This window comes from Ovis canadensis, chromosome 10 (assembly GCF_042477335.2).
Source record: "Ovis canadensis isolate MfBH-ARS-UI-01 breed Bighorn chromosome 10, ARS-UI_OviCan_v2, whole genome shotgun sequence".
NCBI classification, from domain to species: domain Eukaryota; kingdom Metazoa; phylum Chordata; class Mammalia; order Artiodactyla; family Bovidae; genus Ovis; species Ovis canadensis.
In genome coordinates this window covers 100261578-100273219 of record NC_091254.1, presented here as the reverse complement: position 1 = coordinate 100273219, position 11642 = coordinate 100261578, and the positions used below count along the sequence as shown (strand labels likewise).

The window sequence follows — 11642 nt, the reverse complement described above, 5'->3', positions numbered from 1 at the left end:
AACCAGCAGACGGTGGGGGGTGGGAGTGGTGGAGCCCACAGGCCAGGCTCTAGAAAGGCAGGTGGACGCGGCCTGAGAGCCTTCGACCTGGCCCCCCAGGCCCGCTGAGGCCACAGAGAGACCCCTACCTGGGGAGCTGGGCCACAGCCGGCAGAGACGACACCGTGACCCGGACCTGCAGGGTACGAAGAGCTGACAGCCTCGCCGAGAGCGAGCCCTAAGGTCCCTGCTGGCGGCGAGATCGCTCACCCCCGAGCAGGAGGGAGGCTGAGCACCGACCCTTGCCGCCCCGCGGGCTGTGGAGCTGTCTGTCCATCTCAGTGCTTGGAGGCCAGCCCTTGCGGACTGCAGGCGGGAGGGGGGCATTTACCTCCAGGAGGACCCCATTCCTCAGGGCCCCCAACTTAGCCTGCGAGGCTGGCCCCCCGGCCTGACCCAGCTCCCTCCCCAGCCCCTGCAGGCCCATAGCTGCTCAGACCAGTGAATTCAAGGCCGCAGGGCCCCCAGGACAGGCCCAGCCCAGTGGCTCTGGTGGACACAGCCTCCCCACCCCAAGGCCTGTCCCTGCTGCCAGCCTGTTCCTCTCAGCATTGTTAGTCTCCCCTGAATCGCACGTGCACTTTCATTGTGGGCTACGTGGGAACTGGCAGAAAGCGTGTAACCTGTCCCCTTGAGACCTTCATACCACCACTGGCAGGATTTCTGTTTCTGCTTCAAATATGTAGAGACAGCTGTCTATGGAGATAGGTAAACACAGCTTTTCTACAAAACTGACACCACATTGCACTAGTCTTGGGGGTGTTTTATTTTCTTGTTTTGTTTTATTTACGATGTTTCCTTTTATCCTCATAAACACTTGCCCACCATCGACGTGTGTTGGCTGAAAGCCTGCCTTGCGCCAGGTGATACTCCGGGGAAACATGGTGGTTGAACAAACCCTGACCTCTCAAGCCTCCAGTCTGCGGGGAGACAAGCGTGGACGCCCAGCGCGTCCTGACTTACTGCTCGTTGCCCAACAGACATCGCCTCCCTTCTTGGGGGAGACAAGCGTGGACGCCCAGCGCGTCCTGACTTTCTGCTCGTTGCCCAGCAGACATCGCCTCCCTTCTTGGGGGAGACAAGCGTGGACGCCCAGCGCGTCCTGACTTTCTGCTCGTTGCCCAGCAGACATCGCCTCCCTTCTTGGGGGAGACAAGCGTGGACGCCCAGCGCGTCCTGACTTTCTGCTCGTTGCCCAGCAGACATCAGCTGCATCCCCTGGGAAGCGGTGCTTCTGGGCTGCCCCGCCCGGAGCAGCCACCTGCCGCCAGGCTGACAGATTAGGAGGAAACGCGGGTGGTGGGCTGGGCGGGGAAGGGGCCTGGGGAAGGCGGGCTGAGGGCGGCGCTCGTGGCCACAGCGGCGGGCCCTCAAGGGCGGGGCTTGCCCTGCACCCCGCCGCCCGCCCTGCAGGGACTGGCATCCTTCCCGTCCACACTGCGGGCCCAGTTATTCCCCCTGCTTTTGCAGCAGGAAGGCGGGGTGGCGGGTGGCGGTGAGGGGTCACTAGCAGGGCAGCCCGCACCCAGGCAGCTGCCCTCGGGGGCCACGGTGCCCGAGCGTCAGCTGGTCTCTTCCTGCAGCTCCAAGGAAACGGATGAGCAAGGGCCGAGTCCGCGGCCTTCTCTGAGCTCCCGCCGGGAGGCTGGAGCGCCCCCTGGTGGCGGGCCCGCCCTCCGGCCTCCCGCTGACGTCCAGCCGGAGCCACCAGGAGGCGGCGGCCTGACATCTCCTCACCCTACAGACCGCACTCTCCTCTGCTCACTAACAAGCATCCAGAAGGAGGCTGTGCTGGTGGCGAGCGGCGGGCGGACGGAGGGGCCTGACCCAGGCCTGTGCGGAGCAGCCCTGCTCTTGCCTCCAGGGCGCAGAGGTCAAGGGTCCTGGATCCCGGCCCTGCCTGTGCCGTGACCTCGAGTCCTGGGAGGATGGACAGACAGACCTGCCCTCTGTCTAGAGTCCTGCACACCTCCAGGGGTGGACGACACTTGGCCCGTGTGAAACCCAGGCCCCAAAGAGAGGCTCCCCGTGATCTTCTGACGCACTTCACGTGACATAAAATGCAGAGCTCACGCACAGGGCGCCGCGCTTAGAGCCCCGTGCCCAGTGTCCCCACGGTGCCCCTGGGTGCCCCCAGGTGCCCCCAGTGCCCCGGCAGTGCCCCCATACCCCATGTCCCCAGGTGCCCCCAGGTGCCCCCAGGTGCCCCCAGGTGCCCCCATACCCCATGTCCCCAGGTGCCCCCAGGTGCCCCCAGGTGCCCCCATACCCCATGTGCCCAGTGCCCCCTTGATGTCCCCAGGCGCCCCCGCATCCCCAGTGTCCCCACGGTGCCCCCGGTGCCCTGAGCCTGGGGCCACAGCTCCAGACACCCTGCTGTCCAGGCGGGAGGGACGAGCATGGTGCTGAGGAAGGCCAGCCTGGCCGCAGTGGGGTGCTACTGAGGCCTTGGGAGGTGAGGGGCTCACCAGGGCCAACAGGCCCCTGGGGCGACCCTCAGAGGTGGTGGGGAACAGCAGCCCAGGCCACGCGAGGGCAAGAACCCCTTCCATCCGTGAGTTGTCCTTCCCCGAGCACAGCCCCAGGACTCCACCAAGGCCTCACCTGGAGCACCCCAAGCCCGGCCCAGGGCTGATGCCACTTTCTGGGGCATCCCGGGTCCCAGGGCCTGACATGGGTTCCTGGACAGGGCAGGACAGCGGTCAGTGCTGGCAGTCAGAATCGCAGGCCAGGGAGTGGGCCAGGAAAATGCGAAGCGTCCCCGCCTGCCCCTCCCCAGGCAGAAAGCAGGGCAAGCGCCAAGGGGCTGTCCAGGGCAGGGGAAGACAGACCCAAGACCCCCAGGGCAACAGCACCACCTACCTGCCCATCTGCCTGACCAGGGGCTGCTCCTCTCAGCCACAAACTCCCTCCATGGGCCTGAGACGCAGGAGCCTCCTGAGCCTCGTTTGTGGGCCGGGGTCCTGGGCCCACAGGTGCAGGGTGCTGGGGCAGAGAGCTGCGGCTTCCAGCTTCTCCGGGCCTGGCCCCTGCCGGCTGCTCCCAGGCCCTCCCTGGCTACAGGCAGCTGCCCTCGCCTCAGTCCTCACCCTCGCACGTCCTGGACTCCATGCCCTTCGGAGAGCCGACAGGGCCCTCAGACCTGGGCCCCTGCTTCCCGAGGAGCCTGGCGATCACGTGGGTTAGGAGGAAGACTCTGGCTTCTTCAGTGACCAGCACTGCCCGCCACCCCGGTGCTGCACTGCTGGGCCCCACCCCAGCCCGTGCGCGAGCCCTGCTCGGGGTCCACGGCCGCCGGCGCCTGCCCTAGAAGCAGGCCTGCCTCCCAGTTCTCCCGGAATGAAAGGGTCTCACCCAGACCCTCCTCCAAGCGTGGGGCTCTGACCTCATTTCCCGCGGCTTCTGGGGATGTGCGCCCCAGTCAGCGTCCACTGGCCTGGGGACCTCCAGCCTGGTCTGTGCCCCCCAAACCAGGGACTTCCCTGGCCTGGAACACCAGCCCTGGCTCCTCCGTTTTCATCGCAATAGGTGAGGGTCCTGCCGGGGCAGCTCTGGCATCACCCGGGCCACTGAGTGGCAGGCAGGGAGGGGCACTGGATGTCGGTCTGACAAGTCCCAGGACAGCCTGCAGCGCAGCTGCTGACACACGCGGTCTGACAGGACAGGGCAGGACGAAGCAGGGCAGCTCAGACGCCGCGGCCCCTGCAGGGGCGCTCACTTAACCTGGAGCGGACTCAGCTGACTACCTGACCCCGCTAATAAGCTAACACACCTTACTTCTCAGTCCAGCTGACCGCCTACCCAGCTGACCACGCTCGATACCTACTACCTAGCCCTTCTAACTACTCAACCCAGCTGACTACCGATCCAGCTCACCAGCTGCCCAGCTGACCATCTGCCCAGTCCCTCTAGACCAGTGGCTGGCTCCCTGGGGGAGGGTTCTGCTTGTCACAGGGACAGTCCTTGGGCAGCCCCCAGCATGCTCAGACACCCACCCCCACCCCGCACCCCGCCCCGTGGAGAACAAGCTGGCTGCACTGTGGACATGAAGATAGAGCCGTGGAGCCTCACTGACGCTGAGGCGACTCCAGAGAGGCGTGCAAGGCTCTGCGTGCCTCCGGACGTCTGTCCTCCTGCTCCGTGACCCTCCGCAGCTGGAGCGGGCTCACGCAGGCGCCCTGCTCTTTCCCCCTCTCCCTGTCACTTGTCGAGGGAACGTTTCCCGAAAGCAGCGCTGCTCTCGTCCCTGTTGGTTTGTTTACACAAGCGGCTGTTTCCACCGGCCCGGCTCGCACACACGTGTCACTCTGGGTAACAATACGCCAGCCTGAGTCTGTGGCTGCTGGCAGCACTCCCAGGGTGTGCCCTGCATCTGCTACAAGCTCTAACTTTCCTAATTAATTAAATTGGGGAACATTTCCTGGCTTTCTGGCCCCACAAGATATTCCAGGCTCAGCTTGTGTTTTCCCTGACCCAGTCAGGAGTGGGACAGGTTGGGGGCACCCATTGAAAAATGAGAGCTCACAGGGGAGATTCCAGGCGTCACTGAGAAAGCTACAAAGGGGTTCTATAGGAACACTGATATCACGGTCGAGAGTAAGGGCACCCTCTCCCCAGGGAGGAGCCGGGGGCCTCCAGGCCAGCCAGCAGAGCAGCTGCGCGTCCAGGTGGGGGACACCATTGTGACCCCAAGGAAGGAAGGAAGGGCAGGCAAGCTTCCAGGGGCCTGAGGCTCCAGCTCAGTCTTCCCCTCACACGGGGAGTAGATGGGCAGCAGGCCCTGTATCCCAAGTCTGCCGAGTCCTCGGCTCATGGGTGCCTGGGAGAGTCCAGAACATACAGTCACTTGCCTGGAAGGCGGCCCTCCCCCTAGAGCCTGAAAACACTCTTCCTGAGAAGCTCGGGCCGGCCTCCCGTACCTGGCCTCCCATGCCTGGCCTCCTCTGCCTGGCCTCCCACACCTGGCCCCCAACACCTGGCCTCTCATACCTGGCCTCCTCTGCCTGGCCTCCAACACCTGGCCTCCCACACCTGACCGTCCACACCTGGCCTCCTCTGCCTGGCTTTCCACACTTGGCCTCTCACACCTGGCCTTCCATACCTGGCCTCCTCTGCCTGGCCTCCGACATCTGGCCTCCCACACCTGACCGCCCACACCTGGCCTCCTACACCTGGCCTCCCCTGCCTGGCCTCCCATTCCTGGCCTCCCCTGCCTGGCCTCCCCTGCCTGGCCTCCCATTCCTGGCTTCCCCCACCTGGCCTCCCCTGCCTGGCCTCCCCTGCCTGGCTTCCCCCACCTGGCCTCTCACACCTGGCCTCCCCTGCCTGGCCTCCCCGCCTGACACCTGCTCCTTGAGACCCTGGCCCCTCCTCACAATGGCTCCACCCCAGCACTCACCAGCTCCTCGGTGGATGACCCATTCGGCGCTGTGTGACTCTTCTGGAATAGGCACTGTTATTCGCTCTGTGCTGTCCACGGCCGGGGCCACGGAGAGGTCAGCACACTGGCCGGGGCCACGCAGCACACGAGCTGGCCAGCAGCTGTGAGGTTGGTCGGGGCCTGACCCTGCCTCCTGCGCTTGTGCCCATTCCCAGCTTGGGAAACTGAGACAGCCTCCAGGCCTCTCACCAGGGCCTGCGGAGACCCTGGTCCCGCCTCCCTCAGGGGTGTCCCCGCCCCACTCTGGGAGGTCACCCTGTCTTGGGCACACAGGCGCAAGGCCAAGGCTGGTGCTGTGTTCAGGAAGTCTCCACTGTGGGGCAGCTGAGCATCCAGAAGGGACGGGGTGGCAGGTGAGGGCCACCAGGGAGGTGCTGGCCGTGGGGCTGGCTGAGCCAGGGCGGAGATAGGAGGGGAGACTGCATTCCGGGAGCGAGTGTCCAGGTGGGCCGCGTGGAGACCGCTCCCCCAAGGCACCTGTGTCTGAACTCCTGGACCAAGGGGGACATCACCTCACAGGGGACAAGGACTTGGCAGGTGGGATTAAGGCGGGACTCCTGTTCTGTGGAAGTGGGCCACTGTACCAGCTAGGTCAAAGGAAGGCAAGGGAAGGCTGGGCTTGGAGGCAAGCAGGGCTGGAGATGCTGTGCTGTTGGGTTTGGGCCCCGAGGTCAGGCCACCCGTGCTGGGAAGAGGATCCCCGGAGGTGGCCCTGCAGCTCTCGGAGCCCAGCACAGCCTCAACTGACCCCCAGCTACTGACAGGCAGGCACTGAGCCGACGGGGTCTTGAGCTGTGAAGGGGGGCTGAGCCGTCACCCTGGGGCCTGACCGGCTACGAGGAGAATGCAGAGGCCAGGGCCACAGTCCAAGCCAGGACCCTGGAGCCTGCCTGGCGGCTCAGGGCTGAGACACGCTGGACTCTGGCCTGGACAAACATGGGCTCTGCGAGCGGCGGGGGCTGAGCGCAGGACAGGGAGTCCCTGCCGAGAATCCTGCTTGCCTCCCCGCTCACCGTCCCCCGCCCTCGCCCGGCTCACCGCCCCCCACAGCCCCCGCTCCCCGCTCCCCGCCCCCGCTCCCTGCTCACCGCGCCCCCCCACTCCCCGCCCCCACAGCCCCCACGCCCCGCCCCCTACTGAGGGCTGGTCTCTGAGGGACCCACACTTCCTGGCACTTGTGTTGTGCTTTCCAACTCTGAGCTCTTGAAAGATCCTCTGGACCTGGTGAAAACCTATTGCGGGTCAATGTCTTTTCCGCAAGCACTAAGGAGCTTCACGCTGGCTGCCGCCCTGCCTTCACCAGCTCAGTCCTACACAGCCCTTTTGGGTTTTAGGAAGCTAGTCATTTTTGCAAATTCCGTGCAGCAAGGGGCTTTTCCGATTGTGATCGCAGTTTGCAAAGTTGCTGAGTTTCAGCTGACCTTTGGCACTGGCCCTGGTGTGGAGAGGGCACTCCACAGCTGTGCACGCTTGTGAAGCTGAGGCGTAGCTTCTCTGTGCCAGGCACTTCTCCGGGGGAGCAAAGAGAAGACGTAAAAACAAAGGCACGTCCAGGCCTCCAGCAGCTCACGGCCAAAAGGAGCCCCAAGCCTCCTGAGTGCAGTTTACCGCAAACAGCAGTTGCCACAGCAACAGGAAGCAGGCGGCGGGGCCAACAGCACCCCCAGTTTGGCTGCTGTGAGACAGATGTCTGGGAGATCAGGCTGCCACCCCTTCCCTCGCTAAAGGGGAAGAAGCTGGGTCTTCTGGGAGAGATTTAAGGGGACAGTCTGAAATCCAGCAAAAGCAAGGGCTGCGGAGAGAGGCGGGCTGCTGGGCCAGCAGCCAGCCCCCCAAGGCTCTGTTTGTTCTGGCCTCGGTCAGGCTGCGCTTCGCAGCAGGCAGACAGCGGCCAAACCTTTCCTGGTCAAACAGCACATGGGGGCCAAGTTTGCTAGGAGAGAAAACAGTGGCCCGGGGCCAAAGGCGGCTTTTGGGAGCTGTTTTCCACTTTTCCTCCAAGCAGCTGGAGGTCCTGGGGCGGAGGCTCCTGGAGGCATCGTGCCTAAGGACTGGGTCCTGACCTGGAGTTGAGACCCCAGGGAGGCAAGGACAGGCCTTCCCATACTAGGACCCCGGGCAAGGCTGGGCATTCGGGTCAGGGGAGAGGCAGGCCCACTGACTTCTGTGAGCAGGTGGAGAGGCGAGCCGGGCGCCAGGCCCTCCCGGGATGCTCCTCCACGGCCTTTACCTGCCCAGACCCAGCGGCCCCTCCCGCAGCAGATGGTGGGTCTCGTACCTTCGCTCCAGATGGCTGCAGGAGACCCTCCACCAAGGTGCCTGGCCAAGGGCACCGCGGCACCAAGCAGCCAGCACTTCGCATGTGGCCTATCGGAGCCGTGAGCTTGACCAGGCCGTCTGAAGCAGGGCCGCCGCACAGAGGCACAGGCCATGGTCCCCAGGACCTTGTGAGGGCTGCCCGGGTGCTGTGACGGGTGAGGGCCAGGCCTGCACACCTCAGCCAGAGCTGGCCGGGCCGAGACCCCAGGGAGCTGAAAAGATTGGGCTGAAAGGCCAGGTTGGCCCCGGGTTCCAGACAAGCAGGAGCAAGCCTCTCCACGCTGCATGGGGGTGGGTGGGTGGAGTGGGTGGTGTGCGGACGTCTGAGGACGGAGCCCAGCACACGTCCAGGTGGCCGCCCACAGCCCTGCGGGGATGCTCCTGTCCAGGCAGACCCCACAGGACAAGGTGGGCCGGCGGGCCTGGCCCTGAGCCATCGGTTGCTGTTTACTTGCTCAGTCGTGTCCACCTCCTTGTGACCCCACGGGCTGCAGCACGCCGGGCTCCCCTGTCCTTCACCATCTCTCGGAGCTTGCTCAAACTCATGTCCGTTGAGTCAGGGATGCCACCCAACCATCTCATCCTCTGCCGCCCTCTTTTCTTCCTGGGTTCAATCTTTCACAGCATCAAGGTGTCTTCCAGTGATTTGGCTCTTTGCATCAGGTGGCCAAAGTATTGGAGCTTCAGCATCAGTCCTTCCAGTGAATATTCAGGGTTGATTTCCTTTTGGATTGACTACTTTGATCTCCTTGCAGTCCAAGTGACTCTCAAGAGTCTTCTCCAGGACCACAGTTGGAAAGCATCAGCCTTCCTCACGGTCCAACTCTCACTTTTGTACAACTACTAGAAAAACCAGTTTGACTGTACGGACCTTTGTCAGTACCTACTCACATTTTTTTAAGTATTTTTTTCGTTGGTGTAAGATTATCAAATTAAAACTAGAGAGCAATAAGCTGAATGCACCTGAAGTGTGTAATTAGGTTTGGGTGTGTGTTTGAATCCAGAAACCTCACTGTGTCCATCACACCTCTCCAGGACATCCCAGAAGCCAGCTGTCTGCCTGTGCCTACAAATTTTGTACGATCGGAACCACACACGTGGGCTCTTTTCAGCCCGGCTTCTTTCACTCGGCTTTGTGACTTTGAGACTCACCTGTCCTTCCGTGTGTTTCTTCCCTTTTTATTTCTGAGCAGCCCTGTGCTCCGTGAGGCAGACGTGTCACCAGAGGGGAGACATGTGGTCTGCTCATGGCTTCAGCGATTCTGAAGGAAGCTTCTTGTTCACACCTTGGTGTGGACACACGTTTTGTTTCCTGAGTAAACATCAAAGGGTGGGATGGCTGGGTGTCAGGGCTGCGTAGGTTTCTGTCCTTTGTCTTTTTCTTAATAGGAGGAGTTTTTAATAGCAACGAAGCCCAATTGATCAATTTTTATGATTATTTCATGCTTTCTGTGTTCTAAGAAATCTTTGCCTGCCCCAAGCGAAAGGCTGTCTCCCGTGTTTCCTTGAAGAAGGTTCACAGGTTTAGAATTTACGTTTATGTCTAACCCATCTGAGCTGTGTGTGTGTGTGCTGTATGAGAGAAAGGACATGTTTTTCTCCCTATAAGGACATTCAGTGGATCCAACAGTATTTGTTGAAAAAGCTTTCTTTTCCCTTTGCATTGTCTTGGCACCTTTGTTGAAAATTGATTTACCATATATAGTAGGTCTATTTCTTTACAAATGGATTTTTGAAAGGAAAATTCCAAGACTCTTTTCCCTAAATTTGGTCCTACGTCCTCCCGCCCCCGCCCTCCCCCGCCACATTTGACTCACCTCCATCCATTCTGTTTGTCTCAAAGTTTCCTTAAAAAGTTAAATATATATCTACCATACAACCCACAACTGCTCTCCGGGGTTATCCTGGAGAAACAAAAATTTGCATTCACAAAAAAGTCTATACTCAAACGTTCACAGCAGCCTTACCTGTGACAGCTACAGCCCAGAAACACCTGCGTGTCCTCCGTGGTTAGACAAGCCCTGGCCCATCCTGGAACCAGTGCACTGCAGTTACGCTCTGCTCCTGAAATGACTGATCATCGTGATGGAGGAGAAGCCAAGGGCTGGGGAGAACAACATGAAGAGTCCTCTGCGGGGATGTAAGCTTCACGTCCTGAACACGGCTTCAGGGTCCACACGTCGTGGGGTCCCTGCACGAGACACCCCAAAGGAGCGCGACCCTGCCAAGGCCGGCGGCCCCGTGAGCCCCGTAGTCTCGCAGCTGTGCGGGCTGTGCTAGCCGGTCTGGTTAACGGTGCTGACTGTCCTAAATAGCCTAGCAACCGCGTCGACTAGTCTATTTAATGGTGTTGCCTGTGCTAACTAGTCCAGTTAACGGTGCTAACTGGTATAGTTACTGGTGTTACCTGTACTAACTAGTCTAGTTAACAGTGCTAACTACATAAAGCTCCTGGTTTTGAACAGTTACTCTTGTCAAGTAAGCTCCCACCACCTGCGGACACCCAGCAGCGGGTGTGTGGGACCTCTCGGCACCCCTGCGCAGCATCTTATGAAGCGGCAACTCGTTCAAAGGACAAAACTAGACACATCGATGCTTAGAAATAAACCTGACAAAAGGCACACACAAGACCCATAGGCGTAGAGTGCAGAGACATTGCTGAGAGATATTAAATGAGAGCCAGGTGAATAAAGGAACACTGAGGCCACGGAGTGGAGCCTCTGTATTGTCAGAATCATCAAGAGGCCGATCCCCCCCAGCCAACCTGCAGAATCAGCACAGTCCCAGTCAAACCCCTAAAATGGTTTCAGTAGAAATGAGCATTCAAGCTAATTCTAAAATTTGTATAGAAATGTATAGGACTTATCCAGAGCAAGCAGGGAAACGAACAAGGGTGGAGAATTTCTACTGCATGATTCCAAGATCATTTCAAGTAACGCTGATCAAGAGTGATATATCATGGCTATAACAGACCAACAGATGAACTGCAAAGAGTAGATTCCAGAAACAGACCTGCTCAGGTGCAGTCAGCTGGCTTGACAAAGGTGCTGATGCAATTCAAGGGGGAAAAAATACTCTTTCCAGAAATGACTCTGGGTCACCTGGATGTTCATCTGCAATAAAACAAAGAAAGTCCCTTAAAACTCTTGCCTCATTCCAAAAAAATTTAATACAAAAATTCACATGAAATTAACAAATTTCCTAGAGGGGGTGGCAGGGCGGAAGGGAGGCAGATGGGATGCAGACGGGGAGGCGGACAGGGAGGCGGACGGGGAGGCGGACAGGGAGGCGGATGGCGGGACGGCAGGGGGCGGACGGCAGGGAGGACGAGATGCGGACAGCGAGGTGGAGATGCAGAAGGGCCTGCCTGCCCCCAGGAAGGAAAGCAGGTCTCCTCCGGGCACTCGCGAGGTGACTCTTTAGGAGATGACATTTCTTTCCCAATCCTGTAAGGAGTTGCAACGACCCACCACTCGCCTTGCTGGACGATGTGAATCGTTAATATGTGACTTTGACGCAAGACCCTTTGCCTCACTTATCTAGCTGTACTTTGACCTCTGAGGGGCAGAATGTCCTCAGAGATTCTGAAAGACTGTCTGCTGAGTTATAATCCTCAGGTTGGCTCAGATAAAATTTTCCACCTCTTTTTTAGATTGACCACTGATTAGGGGAGCAGGGCCTGCTGGCCAGGGCCCCAAGCATCTCTGCAGTCCGGGAGGACTGAACGTCTCTCTTGGCTGAGACGCTGCTGCTGGCGCTGCCTGCTGGAGCCCCTCCACCCAACTAGTGTGGCCAGGGCTTAGATTCTTCTGATCTTGGCCCAAACCCCGGCCTCCCAAGGTAG

At 60.2% G+C, this 11642-nt stretch overlaps 1 long non-coding RNA gene across 1 annotated transcript; it reads right to left on the bottom strand.

Annotated features, from left to right (window-relative positions):
- Positions 1–781: 781 nt before the first annotated feature.
- On the bottom strand, positions 782–10935 carry LOC138446746 (uncharacterized). Its single transcript, XR_011259547.1, has 2 exons — positions 5438–10935; positions 782–4858 (listed from the first exon to the last, which is right to left on the bottom strand). It is a non-coding gene; the product is annotated as an uncharacterized lncRNA (long non-coding RNA).
- Between the last annotated feature and the right edge of the window lie 707 nt (positions 10936–11642).